Here is a 24,539-nt window from a genome sequence, read left to right as displayed (position 1 = left end):
TCACCAAGGGGAGTGGCTTGCGATGGGAGGGGGGCGTGCCAGGGTCTGGGAAAGGCACGCCTTCGGAGGAGTGGTTTTGGGAGGAGACTCGGGAGGAGCGGCAGGTGGGGGGGTCATAGGAAGGGGTTTCAGAACAGGGACAGCCTCGGGGAAGAGTGGAAGGGGACGGAAAAGGGTTGAGGGGGGAAAACTCGGGAGACTGGGAACGGGAAGGGAACGGGAGCGGGGCAGCGGCGGCGGCGGCGAGCGGCGCCTCCGGCAGCAGGGCGGCGGGCAGGGCGGACAAAGAGAACGACCGCGCCATGCGGCCGCCGCCATTCCGCGCCTCTGCCGCGCGGGCACCGCGTGCCTGCGCCTCTGCCGCATGGCTGCCACGCAGTTCTCCCGCGCGGGCACCGCGTGCGCATTCCACGCGCGCGCAGCGCGCGCCTTCCGCGTGGACGCCGCATGCGCCTGCGGCATGGAAGCCGCATGCGCCTGTCGCATGGGCGGGGCGTGCGTCTGCCGCATGGACACCGCGTGCGTTTGCCGCATGGAAGCCGCATGCCTGTGCCACGCGGTCGCCATGCGGTTCTTCCGCATGGACGCCTGCCACGCGGTCGCCGCGCGGCTCCGCGCCTGCCGCGCGGGCGCCGAGCGGCTTTTCCCCCGCGCCTCCCGCGCGGGCGCCGAGCGGCTCCGCGCCGGCGCCTCCCGCGCCCCCCGCGCGGGCGCCGTTTGGCTCCGCGCGGGCATTCTGTGTGCACTCTTCTCCATTAACACTGAACCGAACTCGGGGTTTGTTTAGGGAGGTTTGGGGAAGGGAAAATTCCTCGAGAGCGTGGCCAGTGCTCTGTCGGAGGTCCCGGGCAGACTGCCCTGTCTGTCCCGGGCGGGGGGAGGGCGTCCTGAGAGCGCCAGGGCTGGCGGGCTGGGGTACGCCCGCTGCACCTCTGAGGATGCCACGGCGGGGTGAGGGGGAGGGGGATACAGAACGGGAAGAACGGGGGGAAACAGAGCTTTCTCCGGGAGACTGCTCTTTCTGCACTCCTTTCATGTTTTTCACGGCAGTTTGAATTTGCCGCGACCAGAACAGGTATTTCGCCGCATTTTTGTCCCCAGCGGCAGCTAAATCGCTAAGTTTTAAGATGACAGGGCTCCAATATCGGAGCTGCGTCACAACTTCCGGGTTTGTTTTCGGAAAGTGCAGATAGAGCGTGCGCACAAAACGCTTCAGTTCTCCTTTAGAAAACTTAACCTTATTAAAACTCAGAACTCCAACAAAACAACGAAAAACGTCTTTCTGTTCTGCCGAGAGCCTGGCACCCATTTTTCACTTCCAAACCGTTCCGCAACACAAAATAAACTAAAAACCGAATTCCAGCACAAAAAAACTCCGGTCAGGCAGCCCCCCCCACTGCCTCCGCCCCGAAGGTGCCTCGTAAAACAAAAAAACCCGCTTTAAACCCCGTCTGTGCCCGTGCGCAGACAAAAAGCGGGGGCTCCGCGCCGGGACCCGCCGGGTTCCGCCGCTTCCGCGGTTCCCGTTCCGGACCTGTCCCCGCCCGGGAATCGAACCTGCGCCGCCCGCGCCCGGGCCGGCAAAAAGACGAGCACGGCGCCGCTCCCGCGATCCCAGTATCCCGGTCCCCCGACCGGGATTCGAACTCGGGTCGCGGCGGTCAGAGCGCTGAGCCCTAACCACTACACCACGGGCTCTGCCGTGCTGCTCCCGATCTCGCGGCCCCGGTTTCTTCCCGCGGCGCGCCCGTGTCGCTTCCCCCGATCCCGGAGCGAGCTGGGACCAGCTCGGAACCGCGGAAACTCAAAACATAAAACAACAAAAAGAAATAAAAACAGGAACCGCGAAACAAAAACCCGAGAGAGGAAAACAAACCCCCCCCGAGCGCCGCGCGGCTGATTCCCCCCAGGACAGTTTCTCCTGGGCTGGATTCCCCTTTTTGGGTAGGGTGAGGGCGATGGGGCTCACACGCTTACCCTTCCTGGTTCCTGCGTGGGTACAGCGGTTTGGTCTGGGGTAAATCCGCACTGAAAAGGACTTTGCTGGGTGCTGCAAAGCTACCCTTTTCTTCCTCCCGGGAGCGCAACTGACCACCAGGAGGCGCGACGACAATGAAAAATCCGTAAAAGGTCCCGACGGACCGGATTCGAGCACGTGGCTCTCAAATTGAGGGCACAGCGTCAGAGCCGTCGCCGTCGAGCTGCCAGTTCTTCGCCCACGCGTGACAGCCCCGCATTGGGCGCCAGCTTGCAGTGGATCGGCTTTCCAATGGGTGCAGCTCCGGCCAGCCCTGCCGCCACTACATCCAGGGGCCACTTTGCCAGAGGCGTGGGCAAACTCGACCAAGGTGCGGATGGTGCGCAGAATAGAAAGGCGGGACTCCCAGGGTGTGCAACCAAGGGATGCGTAGTCCCAAGGCAGCGCTCCGAAGAGAGACGCTGGCCTCAAGATGGCACGGCTTTTTATTGAGTAGGTTCGTGGGTGGGATCGCGTGGGACCAATTAAAACTCTTTGCCAACGTATAATGAGGGATGCAGAACTTTTGAACCAGTAACAGGTAACTTGGGGAGGAGGAATACATGATGAGGGGGTGGGGAAGTTATATAACTTAAAGATTGACAGGTAACCGAAAAGTGGTAAACAACTATTATGGGATGGGGTTACCAGGACAACCAAGATTTTGGCGGGAAGGTTTGAGGGGGGGGGAAGGAGAGAAGGAGAGGGAAGGAGAGGCCATCTTAAACAATAGAAATAAATACAAAATTATAAAACACAAATTATAAAACCAAACTGGAACAGTGAAAACCCAATTGGAATTGAATTTAAGCACCACCACACAAATGGATCTATATGCATCCCTGGACTAAACCCTACACCATAACGGAAGGTAAACTGGCTCAAAAGGTGGATATTTTGCATGCATTCTTACAATTACTATCTCCAAGAAGATAAATTTTAATTTCTTTTATATTATTTTCTCAACCATCTAAATGATGTGCACATTTTTATGCTCACATTTTCTTCTGTGTGTGTTCTTGAAATAGTTTAACTTCCTTAGTAAAGAAAAAGAAGTGCAATGTAGGGAAATACAGTCATATTTAAGCCAGTGCTTGACAGTTAGTAGACTGTGCTAACTCCAGCACCAGGTTCAGCACAGTTCATCAGAGTTGGCATGGTATTACATTAACTATACTGGGTTTAGGAACAAATGTGGAAAATGCTGTATTCCAGTATATAACCATCCTAATTCCATTTTACTGTATCTTAGAGAAACTAATTTTCACTCACATACTGAAGCATACATCTTCTAGATGTCTTTAAGTGTAGTTTAGGCTAGTTTATTCATAATGCAGATAATCAAGGATTGTTGCTTTCCCTGCTATGTTTCTGGATTTGACACATTTCTACTGTATTTTTTAGAGTTATTTTATTTCTAGTGGCTGTATGTTGCATGCAGCAAAATAAAAAAAGATGTTCATGCTTATTTTAATTTTTCCCTTTTTATGTTTTGTTAATTTTTGTAAATTCAGTCAGATGTTCAGGAAAATGTTTCCTTTAAGAAAGAAGGCTGCATAAAGTTATTTAATAACTGTGTATCTATCAAAATTTCACAGTTTTCAGTGTTCTAAATGCTTCAAACGAAGCTTGCAAAATCAGCCAATTCTTTATCTTTTGTAGTAATGAGAGATTTTAAGCCATGCAATGTTTGTTTAAATTAAAAACAAGAAAACAAACAAAGAATTAAGTTTAAATGTGACACTAGTTTAATTATTTTATTTTTTTTCAGAAGTCTGACCAGGTTCTCCTGGAAGTCAACACATAAGAACACATTAAAAAGAAATACAAAAAATGAGAAAAGCACAGCAATAGCATGAACAATCTTTTACCAGTGGTATAGTCCTTGTTTACACTTTGTTCCTGGAAACAAGAACAATGTGCATTGTAATAGCAGTCACTCCAAGACACAGAATAGATGTAGTAATGTCAGGCTCTTAAATACTTTTTTTGCCTCTGCACTGTTAGATAGAGAATCACAACAGTGTATGTAGTGGGTTGACCTTGACAGGCTGCCAGTTACCCATCCAGTTATTTCTCTTTTTTCACACCTGGACAGGGGGAAAAATAAGATAGAGGAGACTGTGAGTCAAGCTAAGGACTAAACTATAGGGAGATTGGTTTCATTTACTGCCAATTAAAGCCAGACTTGATTGGTGAGAAGCAAAAGACAAAACCAAAAATGTATTTCCCCCTCCCTGCCTTCTTCCCAGACTGAACTTCACTCCTTCCACCCAAATGGTGCAGGGGGATGGGGAATTTGGTTTGTAGCCAGTTCACAGCATTTAATGTTTGCTGCTGCTGCTCATCCTTCTCATACACTTTGCCTGGTGCATTGCAGGGTCCCTCCCATGGGATACGGTCCTTCAAAAACTGTTCCAGTGTGGGTTTTTTCTACAGTCCATCAGAAAAAAATTGCTTTAGCACAGGTCCTCCACAAGCTCCAGGGCCTGCAAAAGTATGTGAGCTCTCCATGGCCTGCAGCTTCCTGCAGGGCACATCTATCTGTTCCAGTGTGGGACCCTCCACAGTGTGAATATCAGCTCCAGCATTGTCCTCCCTGGACTGCAGTGACAGAAGCTTCCTTTAACATGGTCTTCTTCAAGGACTTTGGGGAGAAGACCTGCTTGTGCTCCTGGAACACCTCCTACCCCTCCTTCTTCTCTGACTGAGGTGGTGCCTTAGCTGCATACCCTTCTTTCTCTTCCACCTGGTTCTGGTATTTTTTGGCCCTTAGACACCTATTCACAGATGTGCCACCAGCTCAGCTGAGGGACTGAGCTGCACCTTGCAGTGGGATGCTGGAGCTGGCTGGAAGTTGCTGGAACCAGGGCAATCCCTGGCCTCTCCTCAAAGAGGGTGCCCTGCAGCACACAGCACACCAACAGCAACCTCACCACCCACCACTTAGACTCAATTCAGAAACAGTAAGCAGCAAAAAGAACTCTTGGACAACTAACACCAACACTTTAGAAAGAAACAGAATGTAGACAAAGAGAGAGAAGTAGAAAAGAGGGGGGAAAAAAGCAAAAAAAAAGAAAGGAAAGCACTAGGAAAGTTTTGGTTTTCAGTTACATTTGAAAATTTCAGAAAACTGGTAAGGGTAGCGGTTAGAAATTAAATTAAAAATTTAATTGAAATATAATAACAGGTTGTGTTGAGACATATTGCAGAATAAAAGGCAAAGGGAGATTTTTCTACCCTTGGGCTAAAGCTACAGCATGTGCTGGGCATGCTGGCTCCAGCCATGTTAGTGCTGCTTACAAGGGCTGGGACTTGGTGCTGCAGCAAGCAGTCTCACAGAAAGGACAAAGGGAAGGTGAAAAATCTCACATCTCAGAAAGCCATTTAGCAAAATGACAATTGTCACAGTTTAATTTAGCTCTTTGTCTTTTTTTTTCCTATGTGTCTTGTATAGAAACTGTTATACATTAGGCAGAGATGGGAAAGGCAGCTGTGATAATAGAGCTGCTGCTACTTTGTGTATTTGTTCTGTTATCTAAAGGGTGAAAAAGACAAATTCTGTTACTGAATAAGCCTTGCTTTCAAAATTATTTCAGTAATAATCAGGAATTTTCATTCTTGATTATTACAAGCTATTTTAGATACAAAATGATGCAAAGCAGTGGGGGAAGTTTCTTTATTCCCCCACAAGTGACACAAATGTGGGATTGAGAGACCGACACATATCTATGACTACACTTTCACATTGTTTCAACTCTATGAACATCTACCAAATACTTTAGAAGAATTTGTACACCCCAATTAAAATGAAATGGAAATAAAGAATAAGAGAAGCCAAGAATTTTGGTATGTGCAGTTAGGAAGCAGCCACCCATTCCCTGTCTTCAGCCTCAATGAGGCAGGATTGCTGCAGGGTGGCATAGAGACAAATTATTTGTGAACTTAGCTTTCTTGAGAGAATGTTTATTAAGACAAGTTTGGCTCACACTGGCTGAATTATGCTTGGATATATATAATTATAAAAAGTTAATGAGGCTGCAATATAATTAAACTACAATAAGAGAAAATAATCCTTCTTTCTGCTGTGTTCAAATCAATAGGGTTTTGATTAGAAAAATCTTCAGTTTTTAGACTGTCATGCTTCAGTTCTGCTTTTAGTGTGTGTCTTGAGTTACTTAACAGACTCTCAAAATAGATTTCAGATTTTGGCTCCAAGTGATTTCTCATTACTTTATTGCTGAGTTTCCAGAACTCTAAGGATATGTCAGGTGAAAGTGGAGTAACAAGGGTTTCAGTATCCTTTTTTAGTACTTATCTGTGTTTAGCTACAACACAGTGACACGGGTCACTCACATCACAAGCAAGAATGGATGTTCCATTGGACTGTAGTAGGCTTAAGGTTAACAAATGTGACAGAAATCCTCAGCAGTATATAACTGTAATTGGATTGTTGGTGTTGTGGTACAAACGTAATATAAACAAAAAATTTAGTGTGGAAACAATGCAGAGAAATAGAATCTCTTTTAAAAGAATATGATAATTTTTCAATCCAGATATCTAATTAAAATATGATTAATATTTCATAGGAAGGAAAAAATAAAAGGAATTTTCACCTAAATGATCTAACTATTTTTTTTTCCTTTACTCTAGTACTTAAACCTTTCTTTTCAAAACATGATTGAACCAGAATGCTGATTTAAATTTGAGTTATAATTTTCCTTTTTATTAAATAAAACATTGTCCACAGAATACAAAGATACTGGCTTTTTTGCATCTCATAGGTTTGAAGAAGAATAATATAGCAGAACTTATTTTTTATTTAAGAAAAAGAAACAAGCTACCTTTGCTTAAGTTATAAGAAAGGAATGAAGATTCTCAGGATCCTCACTATTAATAGAGGCATATGTATGATGTGACAGTTGGTCTTTTTTAATACATGTCAACACACTACAATGGCAGATAATACCATGTTTAGCAGCTTTGCCTCTGGTTTGTTTTTGGAACAATGCTTGACAATTCCATTGGAGACAATAAAATAGTTGTTGGCACATTTTAATTACTATATAAGGTCATACTCATTTCATGGAACTTCAGGGGGTAAAGAAGCCATCAATTACCCTGCTCAGCTTGAGTTTGTTTAAACAAATGATTTTCTATTTCTGGATATATAAACTATACACTTTCAGTACTTTGTGCTATTTGCTTCCAGGAGCTTTCATTTGGGTTATAAAATATCCTGGTCTAGTCATATATATTAAAAATCAATGTTACAAAGGACAAGGTGATTATAGGCACCCTACAAGTGCTTTGGAAACAAACACATTTGTAGAAATCTCTGTGCCACTATTCATTGAGCAGAGCAATATGTTTAACACTGAAGCCCTCAGGCACATTAAGTGTTTAGTGGCTGAACAAAAACACAATTTTGGCTCACGGGTCTTAAAGCTCCCCCTACTGATTCGGTTCAGTTTCAGTATGGTACAATAAAAAATAAATGTATAAGCTATATATATATATATATATTTCCATATATATATATGGAAATAGAGAAAATAGAAGATGTACATACCAGGACATAAATATGACACAGAGTTCTTCAAACTGACTGTTTGCAACACTTTTTATTTTTTCCAAATTCATGAATCTCAGAGATTATGCTTTACTTAGACACAAACGCTACACAGATCTCTTACTCATGTTAAAAAAACAATTTGTCAGTTACGACAGAATAAGGAGAAAAAGGTTGCCTGGTAGTAAGCAGATCAATGGCTGATATTTTTGCAACTTCTTTAGGATCTCCCTCTCCAGTTTGGTTTAATGAATTAATATGAATAGCAACTGTATTATTAACATGTGTATATATATAATTATTTATAATCAGTGTCTGTGAAGGATAAATTGTCATCTTTTGTGACTAGAATTGCTTGTTCTGGTTATTGCCATACCTTACATTTATGAATGTGTGTTTCATTGAAAGAGCTTCATCATGTGTTTTATGAAATGCTACTTTGATCTTAAGAAGGGGTAATATTGCACACTTGAAAGCTACTCTCTTTGTGAATATCAAATGTATAGGCCCTGGAAAATTCAAGGTTTGTAGAGAAAGTACTTTAATTACTTTGTATAGATACATTATCCTGCCCCAACACCCCACCCTCCAAGCCACCACCCCCACCCCAAAAGAAAAAAAAAAAAAAAAAAAAAGAAAAGAAAAAGCCATAATCTAAATGTAAAATTAAAATGCACATAAAGCTCCTGGGCTAACAGAATTACTTATGCAAAGTCTTAATATATTTGGAGGAGTTAAGAGTAAATTCATACCAAGTAAAGGTGTATAATGATCACTAGGAGTAGGCTTAAAAACAATTAAACACTCAGCAAAATAACAGTGCTTTACTGAATTGTATCTCTAGCTTTCCACTCAACTCCTATTCTCCCTACTAAACAGACATCATACTTCAATGAAATTTAAATATATTAGAAGATTCATCATAGTAGGCCCAATTTTCTATTAAGAATGTTTGAACTTGACTGTTCTCTTTGGCTGTTCAAATACCAGAATGATGGACCCAGAAATATTATTGTCAGAATACACTGAGTTCCTGTCTGGGATCAAGAGGATTACAACATGGGACTATGTTTGGTCTATACACACAAACCCCCTTTCATTCGGATTGTTTCATCATTGCTGGTACTCACTAGGACGTGTCAATTCTTCTTCACTTATTCTAATTCTCTAATCTGTGCAGATTTTTTCTGGACTAACCCTTGATTCTTTTTCTGGCATGACTTCTATATCTGTTCATACTATTTTTCTTTTTTTTTTTTTTTCATTCAATCACTTTCTTTTACATGTATTTCTTATACAGAGCTTATTATTTCAATCATACACTGAATAGTATTCAACAGTAAGTGATTGTTGTATGTCTCAGGCACTGTTGACTCAAGGGTGTCATTCTGAAAAAAATGTGTAAAAAAAACCCTACAAAAAACTGGTGACTTTAATGGGCATAAGCCCCCACAATTTTATTAAAATATTGCAAATAGATTGTAGTAAGGAATCAGACACAGTCTGCAGATGGGGACTGGCTATGTTTTTTTAATGAGTAGAAGAATCACAAAACTTGTTTTGAACTATTTTTACCAAAAGAAAATACTCACAGTTCATATGTGGGGAAGACAGTATCATATACTGGCTAAATGACTATGCAAATTTGTTATTTGATAAACTCCCAAATTATTTCAGATGTCTTTGCTGGTATTTTTTAATTTAACTCCTTCTGGAATATTTATTATGATTCTTACAATATCTTATGATGCTGCTGGTGAGAAGTGCTATGTAAAAGTGCCTGATTTACACAATATGAGCTGAGGCCTACAGATGATGGTCTTGTTCAGAATCCCTAGGGAAACTGGTAGCTGTGACAAGAAATTTAAATTGTATATCCTTATTCTAAATTTTATTCCCAGGACTTAAATATTGAAAAAAAAGCGAGTGAGAAATATTTCCAAAGTCAGTAAGAAAAACCTGAATTCACTCATAAGTCCCTGGTCTCTGTTGGATCTCTATTCAATGAATTTATTGGTATCTCTTTCTAGTTTTAGTCCTACTATATTTACTGTCTCGTTCAGTCTCTATGATCATGTACTTTCTGTATTTTTTCTTTATTAAAAAACCCCAAAACTCCAAACCAAGAAAACCCACATCTAATTTTGTTTAAATTCTTCATTTCCTGTCCTAATTTACAAATAGAATTTGAAACCATTTGAGAATATATTTTTTTCATCCTAGCAAAATTTTGAAGAGACAATCAGTCATTTTTAATCATGCAGACATTTAAACTGTTTGTTCCTGTACACTTCAAAGCTTTTAGGTTCTTCGGATTTTTTTTTAATCCTAAAATTATCTCAAAGATTATTGCATCTTTTGAGACAAGATTTCCCTATATGTTAAGACAAGCAAGATAAAAGGCTCACAAAAAAGTCCCAACACCCCTAACAGTTCAGACATTACAGCCTTGAGAGATGATCCTGACTGTCAGAATGATCTGGTCAACAAGACTGATGGCTAAATTTCTAACCCTAGTCACTAAATCTAGTAGAGGATCAAGCTGTCAGTAAATATTATGTTGGATCCTTGGATCCGAGTCCTGGACTGTATTTTCGTCTATTAATTCTGCATTAAGGAAGGATTGAAATTAAATTAATAAAATCTCTGTAGGGCAAGTGCTTTGCTTTGATTTCTCTCTACAAGTGAACTGCTTAGTGCTGTATGCAGTACCCTTAAAAGAAAGGCAGTAAGTGATCAGTCACAGAAACCACATTGCCAACTTTAAGTGGTGTAAATCTCAATCAAATAAGGCTTATTAGTGATCAAAATGTATTTTACTCAGCTTTTCATTAAACACTTAGGAAACATACAAGCTGATATTGAAGGCAAGATTTAGTAAAGGAGGTGCTTCATACTGACAGATGCATTATGAAGATGTGCTTTACCATCTTCAACCAAACCTAATCAGAGTTCCCTTGGTTCTGCTTCAACACTTCTATTTGTTCCAGTCACAGTGAATACATTTGTCCCTCCCTTATGCCAGCATTTCTACACATGTGTATCAGTTTAGTTCAGAGATAGCTGAGTTGCCTGAAAACAGTCCTATAAGGAAAGAGATTCATTTTCAGCCATAAGAGCTGAACAAAACATTCCTCTGAGTGGTTATGTGAGTGTCACACTAATAACTAAACTACGCAGCCCTCAGCTGCAAAGGGTCGAACAGCTAGAGTGTGTAATTGTATCTGAGCCAGTAAAGACAGACTTTGGTTTTTATCCTCTCTTGAGTTAAATAGTTATAAATTGGCCACTCAAGTCCAAGGATTGATATCTAGTATTAAAAAAGAGACATTTCCATCTTCATAGATATTTAAGACATGCATACTCCACTAAAAATAGTGGTCATTGTATATCTTCTAGTAAAAAAGAATCAGGCTCAGTAGGATTTAAACTGTCCAGACCCTCTGAAGTACTTCAAAAGGATAAATATAAAATCTAGATGCTAAAATACAAGAGTTCTCACTTAAGATGTAACCTCAGAAACAAGGAATGCAGAAAGACAAAAAGCCTGTAATGATAATTTCAAATATACAAAAGTGGTCTGACAGACAGAAGAATTGGGGACTTTTGACATTCTGTCTTAATACTACTTTACTTTTATTCCTTCAACTCTAGCTTTTATTAAAACAAACAAACAGCAATGTAATTTGTGTTGGCTGCTGTGAACGGACATTTATTTTTACTAAATTCTATGCTGTCTTGAGCTCAGGATGACTTTGTAAATGCCAACAAGGTTTTCCTAACTAAAGACACTAAAAAATGTCCACATCAGCCAATGACAACTGTCAAAAGAGGGAATAAAGTGTTTCCCAGACAGAGACTGTCTGGACCAAGTGCAGGCTGCAGTGACAAAAGTCAGAAAATTAAAAACTCTGTTACAGTAATCAGAAGTGACCAGGATGAATTTCTGCATGCAACAAGAGAAACAGAAATATCTGTAAACTCTTAGGGTTGTCAGATATTCTTGCAAAACTTGCCAATTTATTGTGTACCTTTTCTTTAAGCAGTGGTTCTGTTACATAACCATCCACAAAAAATTTCTAGAATGAGTGAGTTTACATAGTATACATCTGAACATGACAGATTGCACTATATACAGATTAGCTTATGGGTTTGGTCTTTTTATTAGCTTATGGCTTTAGAGAATTGTTTGAATGCTAATGAAATAAATCCAACATGTATTATCAGCTTTTCAGAACTGCATAGTGGCAGTTTAAAAAATAACGTGTCTTCTTTTGATGTAGTATACAATTTGTATACAATTTGTTATCTACAATTTGTTAAACACTACCTGTTCTAAAAGTTATTAATGGAATAGCTACTTACAGTCAGTCTTGAATTATATTTTTTTTGTTTTTCTGTGCTGAAAATGGTGTGTCATAGCTGCTAGGAGTTTACTCATTCTAACACATCAACTCTAAAGCTTACATGATTATAAAACATTAATTATAAGAAAAAAACCGAACCCCTGGTTGTTAATATAAATGAGAGATGATTTATGAGATTGCACCAGCCCAGTCTTGTATACCTTGATCTAACTTAAATTATCACAGAGAAGCTCAGGGTTGGCAATATAAAACTATAAACTGAAAATCCTAAATCTTCCTTTGGGGAATTTTTTTTTCTCTCTACTCTGTTTATTCAGAGAAGAAAGACAAACAAACTCATAACATGGATTAACTACAGAATTATATGGGGAAAATGATTTTTTTTTGGTATACATTTCAAAATTTTCCAATTTCTTCATCTGAATGTATTCTAGCAGCAAACATAAATGAAGGGATCATGCTGCTTACCACAATGTGTATAAAATTACACCTGGGCTGATTTAAGTCAGCTTAATGGTCCATAATATCCCTATATAATCCTAAGACTTGTGAGATCTAAAATGTAAGCAGGTTACACCAGAGAAAGAGAAGTATCTACTTCTATCACCACGAGGAATTAGTAATTAGGAATACTTGTTAATTCATTCAATATGTCTTCTTAGGACTCCAAGTCAGAAGAGGTAAAAAGAGGAAAATCACAGCTGATAGTGAAGTCCGAAGATGTCCATTTTTTATAAGTAAGAAGTCTGCTAAGCTTTACAGGTATCTTCAGTATGGTGAGCTAAATCAGTTCAATTTCATGGCATTTGAAACCTCCATCCATCTTGAGTTTGGAGTTCTAGCACTCCAGAGATCTTATGTTATTAATATCCTTTAGAGGTGATGATTTTACCATTTCTGGGAAAAAGAAAAAAAAAATACAATTAAAACTATAAATGAAAGAAACAGACATACAAAAACCCACTAAAAATTCAAATAAAATCAGAATATCAGCGTCCCCCTCAAAAAAATCCCAACAGACTCAAGAAAAACACTCCAAAAAAGTGAGGTGCAGTTGTTTAGGCTGCAAAGTAGTAAGCTAATAAACATTCACATTTAGTTCCATTTACATTAACGATGTGAAGAATATTGAGTTGAAATTCTTTTTGTTGCTGTCAGTGATTTAGGGAGTAGACATATAGTTGAGGGTCTTAAAAGAAGCAGAGGTACACCTTGTTTGTGACAAAACTGTCTCTTAAAAGAGCTGGAAAAGAAATGCACTGGGGAAGGCAACTTCCAGTTGAATGGGAGAAGTATGAGGAAAGGTTTGGAGGTAAGGGGAGCAGGTATGAAATTTATATGGCACTTATAGAAGGGGGTCAGAATTCTCTGTACATCTGAGTGTCACATAACCAAGTGAGATGTCAGTACTTGTTTCACATGTCTCCTCTGTATTATCCCAAGGGTAAACCCTGTGGTCCACACACACTATTGCTAGTGCACATCTCTGTCACCACGTGTTTCTAAGGGGGAAAACTCTACTCCCAGGTGATCTTAGCTGTCACGTTTTGAATTCTAGGAGAATACTGCCAGCCTATCAAAGTGAAAAATTTTGTTCTTGCGCATTCTAAACACCTTTTAAAATCTTTAAATTTGAGTGAATGGGCTTGGGGGTAGTAATGAAGCTAATCTATGCATTTATACTCTTGTTCTGTTTCAAAGGCAGTTGTAATAATCGGCTTCAAGCAAACACTGCAAGTTGTTTTTCTGCTGAGAGAAGTCAAATGAAATGACCTTTTTTTCATCTGCTACTCTTTTCAGCTTTTGAAGTTACTTCTTTTTGAAGAGACAATCCATTTATAAGTCATATCTGTGCGAAAGTTATAAATTTATCTAGTAAAACTTCCAGTAATTTGCTTTGAGGTGTGCTTTGACTGCAGTCACATTTTGTTGTTGTTAAATAAATTAATGAACACCTTAAAAATGAGAGGCTTAGAAAAGTTATCATATGAATTAGTGGCTCCCTATAGCCAAAAGCAGATGTTAAGAGAGGGTGTATTTTAAAATGTATATTTTTAACCCAGCTTTGGTTATCGTTCTTTTACCAGATTGACTCTAATTTATGTCAAATGTTTGGGGCACCAAAAGTTTGAAATAGAAATCATTAAACTGAATTGCTAGGACAGCAATACAGAACGAGGAGACAGAAAAGTTGATGGCAACTGCTGAAGCAAGAATATTACCTGAAGTTTTCTCTAGCAGGAGGAGCCATGTGCATGTGGGCATGTGTAAGCATATCATATCAATACAGGAGCTGATCAAGCCCATCTATTTTTAAATATATACACAATAAGAATTAATGCTACCACTAGAATGAATTATATGCTCTTCTTCCTTCAGAAGAGCTGTTGCTTAATATCTAATTCAAAATTAATAATGAAACAGGAATGGATTCATTATCTCTTGTGTCAAAATCGTTCATAATAAGTAAGGAGAGAGAAAAAACATGAATAAAAAAGAAGAGTTTTAGGGATCAAATTACTCCTGCCCTCATCAATCTCAGAGAATAAAATTTTTGTCCACTTCAGTAACTGATTGGTAAGGTAACATAGGTAGAATGTGTGGAAAAATTCCTAAATCTGCCTCATCAGTATATTCTTAAAGTAGATGAAGAGTGAAGGAAGGAATAATGCGTAAGATTATATAAAGCAAATTCCAATATACTTTTTTTCTAATTGGCATTAGAAATATGTTAGAAAAAAATTATCCTTCACTTATGCATATTGTCATAGAAGCATAGAATAATTTGGGTTGAAAGGGACAAGCTCACTTTGCTACGCCATGTCAACCCCCAAGTCTTTTTCCTCAGGTCTGCTCTCAATCTATTCTCTGCCCAGCTTCTATTTGTGCTTGGGGTTGCCCTGACCCAGCTGCAGGGTCTTGCACTTGGCCTTGTGGAACTTCATGAGGTTTGCAAAGAGGCACTTCCCAAGCCGGTCAAGGTCCCTTTGGATGAGACCCTTTCCCTTCAGCATGTCAGCTGCACCACACAGATTGGGATTGGTGTTGGCAAACTCGCTGTGGGTGCACTCAATCCCACAGTCCATGTTGCTGGCAAAGACATTGAGCAGCACTAGTCCCAATACCAACCCCTAAGGAATGCCACTCATCATTCATCTCCATTGACCACAACTCAATCATCCAGCCAATTCCTTATCTACCAAATCGTCCATCCATAAAGTCTATGTCACTAAGGACAAGGACAATGATGTCATGCAGAATCATGTCAAATGCTTTGCACAAGTCCAGGTAGATAACCTCAGTTGTGCTTCCCTTATCCACCACTGGTGTAACTGCATTGTAGAAGGCCACAACATGTGAGGCACAACTTGCTCTTACTGAAGTTCTTTTGACTATCACCAATCACTTCCTTATTTTCCATGTCTCTTAGCACAGTTTCCAGGATGATCTGCTGCATAATCTTTTTGGCCACTGAGGTGAATCTGACTGGCCTTTATTTTTCCAAGTCATTCTTTTTTCCATTTTTTAAATTTTGAATTATCTGTTCCTATTCGGTATTCAGACTGCCTTTTATTAAAAAAGAAAACAAAAATTACTCTGAAAGTATAAGAAATTATATTTTACAATCACTTATAACAAAGATCGATATCAGAATGTTAATCTAAAGAAAAATTGTTATTAACTTGTAGATGCCTGACATAATAATTGATTTGATTTTGAAATTGTTTCTGAATAGACTGATACTAGAAGTAAATATGTGAAGATTTTTACATTTACAATGAACATTAAATTTGGAAACGTGTTAAAGGCAAGGAAGAATTACTCTGTTTCTCTGCAAAAAAGAATACAATTTGTTGTTAGTGTTATTGCTGTTATTATCATACTTTATTTGTATTGAATTTGGAGATTTCATGCAATTATTTTGGCAGAATGTACCATTAAACCTGAGTGAGATCAATTTTCCTGTTTGATAAATACCTGTAAATTAAAGTGGAAAAATCCTTACTGCCATCTGTATCGAGCCAAGTCATTTCAAAGATACTTACAGTCTTCTTAATGGAGACAGAGACACAGGAATGATCAAACACTAGGAATCCCACTTGAAATGTTATAAGTTTTGATTTAATGTTCAAACTTATTTAGACCACTGTTATGATTTCAACTGTCAGTGTCCTTCACACCAGATGTCCTTCATACCCTGGGTCCATAAACTCCTGGGTTATGGACCTTTCTGATCTTTAACAAAAATTACGACCCCATGGAACCAATACTCCTTTTCTTCAGAACAGGTGAGGCTGTTTTAGTTGTGATTATGATGCTGTGATTATGTGAGGCTGATTAGTTTTAGATTATGTTGTAAAGACAACATAATAATCATGGAAATCACCAGCTCTATCAGGCATAGAAACCTTGCATGTTGGCCCAATTTACTTCTGGCTGCTTCTTGCCTCTTGGATAGCTGAGATTGTTGGGTTTTGTTTTGGTTTGTTTTTTAATGGACAGACATTTTCACTTTCTTGGCTAATAGCTCATTAATATGTAAGAATCCAGGTGTACCTAAGGCATATGGGTGCTGTAAAAAACTGTAGCAAAGCATGAAATATAGGTTTATTGAATATTGTCTCTACGTATTTTTTATATTTCAAAGTGTTGGAGAGGCCAGGTGCATCTGAAAATAATTGCTTAGAGTGATAGTAAAACTTCAGTGCAGAGCTGGGGGTTGACATGACTGGTGTATGTGTAAATAATAACTAATATTTGTGACAAACTGCACAGAGGATGTCTAGGATAATATCTTCCTGAATATTAGACACTGAAGCAGTTTACTACCTTTGAAATGCAAAGGTGAAGAAAGAAAATGAGAAAAACCTGCAGCATGAAAATCTGAAACAAGATCAGTCATTACTTTTGTCTTACTATTTTGATGCTGAAAGATACTGACCTAAGAACACTTGGGGTTTTTTGGCTGAGATGAACTGGGCAATCCAGGTCACAGGACACCTTTAGCTGCTTTATCTTTTATTCTAGTGGCAGTAACTAGTTACCTTGCTTGAAATCTTGGCAGTGCTATCACGGATTTGTAAACTTCACTGACATCCAGGACCACTTCCAGATCATCACTTCTTGTTGGAGACACAGATGACAGGATGGATTTGCAGTTTATAAGACTATCAGTCCAGCATGTGTTAAAGTTTTTCAATGAGGTAGCAAAAAGAAATCCAGGAACAGGTAAACAACAGCACAAAGGATAAATAAATATTTTGATTATTGTTAGGTTCTATAATATTTTTTAATATAGTAAAAAATAATACTAAACTCCACAAAATAATCAAAAAGCACTCTGATCATACAATAAGGTTTTAGACAATGTGCTTGTGGATACTCAAAACTGAAGCAAACTCAATGAGGCAAAAAAGTGAAAAAATATAATTTTGTGTTATAATCACACAGACATACATGCCTCTAGAAAAAAAATAATTCCTGTTGGTTACTATGTTATTGGCTGAAAACAACATCTCTCATTCAAAACTCATGCTTTAAAAGCTGTAAAACTCAAAAAAAAAAAAAAACCAAACCAAAACAAACCAAAACAAACCAAAACAAAACAAAACAAAAACAAAAACAAAAAAAAAAAAAAAAAAAAAAAACCAAACAAACAAACAAACAAAAAAAAAAGTAGGTACAGGTAGTAAACTTCTGCCCCGAAAGTTAACTCTACATATTTGTTTTACCATCTTTTCAAGACTTTCCCTCTCATCTCCTCTTTTCTCCACTGCCCCAAAAGTATCATAAGAAAACTGTATTATTTAAATAGGACTCTTAAAATAAGCTTTCATGATACACTTACTAAAATATTAGAAAACCAAACATTAGAAAATCTCTCTGCCTATATATCAATGTCTATATATCAATATATTAAAGGCATGTGATTATTGTTCACCTTACTGCATATCATTTGTTAAAAGCTCTGTGCAATTTGATCATTTAAGTTGTTTGTTTACACCATTTAAACATTTTAATGTCCAATAAAGGCTGGAACAGGAACACATAAATAGAATATTTGAAGCAGACACATGTGAAATTATAACACACCACATATTTTCCTGCACATTTTTTTACTGCTCTTCGCTATAGATCCGTGTGCTTTACAAGGAACACAGTGTTTTATCCAAAGAACTTTGGCACATACAAATCAAACATTGAAATGTATAACTTCTAGGTACCTCACATCTAGAGCACAATGCAGAACCATTTGTGAGATATAGAAAATCCTAATATTAGCATACCTGTGTTGATTGATACAGTATGCTGAGACAATATCCTCATTTTTGAGATTTCAATGCCTTTTGCTACTTAGAAACTCCAGACAGTAAACTCCTCAAATAGAAATTAAATAATTTTGCTTCATGATGAATTAAAGAATCATAATATGAAGTACTGTACTCCAGACTATCTCATTGATTTCTGCAATGATATCTCCATCAAGCACTACTTTGCAACTAGTAGGTTTATATAAAAATAGTTGTCTTCTCCAGACTCCTTTGTTCAAATCACAGTTGAGAACTTTAATAAAAATAACATTTATAGTCAGAACATGAGTTAGATTTTCATATGTGAAATCTGATTAAACATTTTTAGAGTTCTGGGTTCAGCTTTGATTTGTAATTAAAAGTAAATATTCAAGACTGAAAATAAAGTAAAAATTATCCTTATGCTCTGGTTTCAAATCATTAAATTACAGAGTCGAGCAACATCCTCTCCATCACCACCCCACTACCCACTCCTGCTTTGAATACCTCATCAAGTTCGATGGATAATTCTCTTGTAAATAATTTCTTAGATTTCAGGCTCTTCTGACTAGGAAAATTCTTTGCCTGGATTGTTTCATAAAGAAGAAATGTAGTTTTTCTATAACTGACTAGCATCTTAAAAACAGAACACTTTGTCGAACAAAAGAGACCAACAGATGGAATACTATATTTAGAAGTTATTTTTCAGCCTTCAAAGCTTTTATACAAGGCACTCGAAATTATTATTATTAAGCCGTTGTGACTGTGAAAGTTAAAACTTCTTATTACAAGATATCTTTTTAAAAACAATTGAAACAGCATGACAGTCTAATATATGGTGATTTATGTGTAAGAAGTCAGTGATGGTATGTTATATATATTAGATTAATACAAAATTGACAAAAAAATATTTCAGTGAGAGAAATTTTGATTTTTATGGCAAGAAAATTGGCAAGAAAAAAAATTAATGATGATTATCTGTGATATCAGAAAATTTTATATGTTTAACTGATATAATATGTTTTTGCACTGTAGAATGAAAATTACTGATGTTCTGTTTCCTAATAGCTTAGATCCCTTATGATAAGTGGCTGAAGTAGCCTGCTAAGATTTGCATTGCACTGTTTTCAATGTCACAAATTCCCAGTCACCATTTCTTCCCCAGTTGTGTGTGAATTTTGATTTTCAGTGGTAAAATTTTAAATAATCTGAAAGATATTCTTAAATCTTTTGCTATCTTCCTTGTTTTCAACAAAATTTTTGTAAAACATCTGCAAAAATGGACAAAAATATTCATCGAATTTGTATGCAAAGACTTTTTTTTCAATATGCAAACATAATTTTCCCAAACAATTGGTCTAGTTGAAAGCTTCATTAAGATAACACACAATTTGACATAGAAGAGTTGTGCACTTTTGATAGAAGATCCCTTCATCCAGTTATGCCACTCAACCAGAAGTGGCTGCTATTCCTCATTTTAGTAAAGGTTCTTACTTACTGGTACTTTTACTGACAGCATAAAACTAGAAATCCAAAAGATATTGTTTTGAGATTTCCCTTAATCTATCTACCCAAATAAAGGTGTTTTAGCTCCTTGAAGTAAAGATAAGAACTGTTCCAACAAAGTTTTGAGAATATTTTTACTAAACTTGACAATATCTCATTGTACACAGGCAGTTTTTATATTCTGAGTTACCACCTTTTTAAATAAATTGAAAAAAAACCCAAAACCTTTCAATGTGTTTGATTTTTTGTCATCATGAAAGTATATATTTAGGTACATGTATATTGCTTTCTATTGGAGTGTGGGACCAGCCCTGGCTTCCAGGCCAAGGGAATCCCCACACTCATAGCCCTGCTGTCCCCAGGGAGCCATCCTGTTACACTACAATTTTAATATTGCTAAATTAACTCTCAGCAAAGCTTAGCTCTTTTATTCTTGAATTGGATAAGAGAAACTTTTGGTTTTTTGTCTGTCTGTTTGTTTGTTTTTGTTGAGTTTTTTGTTGTTGCTGTTGTTTTGGTTTTTTGTGGGTTTTTTGACGTTTTTTGGGGGGGGGGGTTGGGTTTTTTTTTGGAGTTTTTTTTTTGTTTGTTTGTTTGTTTGTTTGTTTTTTGTTTGTTTGGTTTTTTTTGTTTTTTTTTTTTTTTTTGTTGGTTGTTTGGTTTGGTTTTGTGGGGTTTTTTTGTTGGGTTTTTTGGGGTTTTTTTTTGTTTTTTAGGATTCACTCATCCATAAGGATAAAATTTCAAACTGAATTGGAAAATGCAAGGCGAAAATAGAGCAGAAAATGTGTTAACATATTGATGAGGAGAAAGAGAAACAAACAGAAAAGAACCAGTGAGGTTAGAGAAAACTCACGACTCTTTTCCGTAAAAACATTGAGTGTTGGGAGATAGGTAATACAGATGATGTATCAAGAAAAATATAGTAAATTTTAATATGCATCAGTGGTTCTTTTTTGATCTATCAAGATTTTTGGCAAATTCTTTTTAGGTTTTGGGAAATATTTGCTGTTTAAGCCTTTCTATTTTAGTTCTATAATGTGCTTTGCCTTGGTCACATGGTGGATAGATTTCATCCTGCTTTTCATCATTCTTCCAGCCCATTTGAGCAATCCTCACTTCACACTTCTATCTAGAGAGACAGAACTTGATGCATATAAAAATGCTATTCTTCATGTTCATTTCCCTTTTCCACATTTTTCAGTATGCTTAAAAGAGGATTAGTAAATCCCTGGCTACTTAGAATTTCTCAGATGTCACTGTGCCTTATACCATTTCTCTTCAGTACAGCCATCTGACAAAGTGAAAAGAGCCCAAATTTTTCTGAAAAAATAATTTAGTTTTCCTGCTCATGCCTAGGATGAGCCATATTTCCTTGTTGTATTTTTAAAATCAAATCTTGAGTTAACTAAACCGGAGTAAAATGACTTATAGAAATTTAAGAGCTGACTCATGGAGCTACTTTTTCACATGCTCTATGAATCTATATTTGAATATTGATTTCAAAAACCTAATAAGTAGGATATATTTAGTGGAGTCGATAGTTTTTAAAAGAAACCCTCTCTGTAACAAAAAAACACCTAACAGAACAATACACTCTAACCCTAAAGGCTTAGAATAGCAAATCATATGGTTATCTAATTTTTATCAAATTTACTTTTATTTACTTTTAATTCATGGATAGAAAATTATAATTATTATTTGATTTTTTTTAAGTGTATGTCCTTAACAGAACAGAAAGTAGTCAGCCAAAAATTCCTCAAATGTGTGAAAATTCCATCTCAGGATCTGCCTCACTAATGCTGCAATAGTGATGATACATATGCTGTGGAGTGGAGAAGTTCTAAAATGAGCATTTATAAAAGACTGCACCAATAAGTCAAGGTCCATGAAAGAGGTATTTGACTGTGCATGTGTAACTTTTTGTGTTCCTGGATGTAATAATGTACTTTCTGTTGATACAAACAATATTAAAATAATACTAATGAATACATAACTTAATTGGTTTCTGATATTGCTTATATCTACAATATTTTAAAGGCTCATTTTCAAGAGAACACTTATTTAATTTATTTACTAATGTATTTAACTGTACTAAAATAATTTAAAGATTTGAGATTAGCTCAGTTGATTAGACCATGGTGCTAAAGCTCAGGTCATGGGTTCAATCCCTGTACAGGCCACTCACTTAAGAGTTGGAGTCAATGATCCTTGTGGGTCGTTTCCAACTCAGAAAATTCTTTGATTCTTTGACTCAATTATATGCATTATGTGTTTACTGCTATAACTCCATTGATTTAAAATACTAATTTAGGAAAGAATCTGACCTGTGATTTTTAGGTAGATAGATCAGCCTAAATATTATGTTATATAAAAGTGCTTTAGCTTTCTTGAAAGCTATAGGTCTCCTCTTGAAATAGTATGTGTAATTGGACAAGAGATATTCTTACTAAAGATATTACATGTACCTGGGCTTTGCTTAGTGTGGCTTTTTCTTAAAATAAGGGCCAATAAAGAGAATGGTGTTATTTCTTCCTACTTCCAGAATATACCTTAGCAACTGGGTCATGGTTTTAAAGTATTTTAAGAATAATACCTATCTGAAAGCTCAAGTACAATTAAATGGAAAGAAAGATTTAAATTCCAGTGTGTAAGTAAGAAAGAGTAAATTTTCTTAGAGATTATATAGCTAATCCCTTAGTAAAGTCAGTTTAATTCAGCTCAGTCAACTGATACAGGTGAATGAAAACAACTTGAAACAAATCTCAAAGCAAACCAGATGCCAAGCATACGAACATTTGATACTGTTTCTTTTCCTTTTTGTCCTAGAAAAGAGAAATCTAAGAATGAGAAAATTCTGCAGAAATATGGAATTTAAACTATTCAATTAATTAAAACTGCATATATATTGAAAAGGATCCTCAATAAAATTTGCTTCCAAGCTTAGTAGTATAGCTATTCATATTTTATCTTCCTTGATTTTAAATTTTAAAAATGAGATGTTTCAAAATATTTCTATTCTGGTTTTCAGACAAGAATTTCTCATCTTCTCAAGAACAGATACAACAGGAAAGTTGAACGACTCAAAAAACTATATCAAACATCTCTATTTAATGCTTATAATGCTCTTGATAGGGTGATTGATAGTTGAGAGTACAGACTATAATCATAACATTATACATTAGTCAGGATTATTCTCACAGCAGGAGTAACAATGCAGATTTGCACAGAGGAAAAAAGAAAGAGAAGAGATTAAAAAGTAAGACTAAATAACAAATCCAACTAAATATCATACTGATTACATTTAATCTTGATGGAGGGCAGTAAGTGATGCAGTGGACAGATGCTGCAGTTTGGTACAATATATTTGTGGTTATTCCAAGATGCTCTAAGTCAGATTCTCCTCTCACATTACCAAGATGCTAGCACAAAAAAGACATGGTTTGATGATGTCTTTAGGCTGGATTTATCCTGCTTAACTCTCCTTTATTTACAGTGTTCTGATGAGGTATGTTTCCATAGCAATTCAGTAATTCTTAGTAATATTGACTTACATCTTCATCTACTTATGAAGTCTGCAGCCAATATTAAATCTATTTCCCTGAACAAGGAGAAAAGTATAAAAATGTTCAAGGGCCCATATATGATCTGCCACTCTTAAAATCTTAAATAAGAAAAAATTATGCTAATACAATGCACTAAAACCATACAGAGGGTTGATACAAAATCAGCACTTTATTACCTATTCACAGGAATTTGGAGAAATACTCATTTCATGACATAGATAGCTAAACACAATGAACCTAGGTTGGAACCAGGGGACTTAGTAACCCATTTTAACATTGTGTTAAAGCAGCTAATTTTCTCTAGAATCAACTGAAGTCCAGAAAAGGTTTATGCAAAATCGTACAGGTCCCAGGCTCACAAACTCTACCATGTCAAATTGGCTTTGCACAGTATTAGCCTGGATACTTCTGGACTCTGCTTCCTGGTATGTAGACTGCATGTTTGTATTTGCATAGACCAGACCTTGCCACTACACATAGCATTCTAATAACTCTGAAAATTGTTTAGGTGAATAAAAAATGTTTATATTTTATGCAAAACCATTCACCCTAATTCCATGGATTACAGCAAAACCTCTTTTGCACTGATAATGGCTTATTGCACATAACATTTTAATAATATCTCTCAAAACAAGTGAAAGGACAATAATAATGCTGTTATTAACTTTCACTTGTCCTATTTTTATCACAATGTATTGGTTTACCATTGTCATGTGTGAGCCAGAGCATGGAGATACTTGACAGAAAATGCAGCCTCTGCAATAGAGATTGCCACAAGGGGTATATTGAAAGTAGCACTGATGAGTCAAATATTAGGGTAAGTCATGAAGCCAGGCAATACAAGCTAATCAGGTTGTGTTTGGTCTAACAGAACAAAAATCATGGGAAAAGAGGACATGGTGAATGCAGAGACCAAGAAAAATTATGTTTTACATGAAAATTTCCCAAGAGTTTACATTTACCAAAGCAAAAGTACAGTATGAGGTGCTGAGGTGTGAGACAGTGGGAATTTGAACAAGATCTGATCTGTGCACACAAACAGTAACAAGGAGATGAAATATGGATCATTTTTTTTCTGAAGCTATCCTTGCATGTCTGTATAAATATAAAATAAAAATGCAAACCTTTACCATATGGTACATCATTATATGCTTGTTGTTCTATGTTTAACACAACCTAGTTCTTAGCTTGTAAATAGTAATTTTCATCTCAATGTAAGGT

The sequence above is a fragment of the Zosterops lateralis genome (genome assembly GCF_965231275.1).
Source record: "Zosterops lateralis genome assembly, chromosome: 5".
Classification (NCBI taxonomy): Eukaryota; Metazoa; Chordata; class Aves; order Passeriformes; family Zosteropidae; genus Zosterops; species Zosterops lateralis.
Note: the sequence above shows the minus strand (reverse complement) of the source record.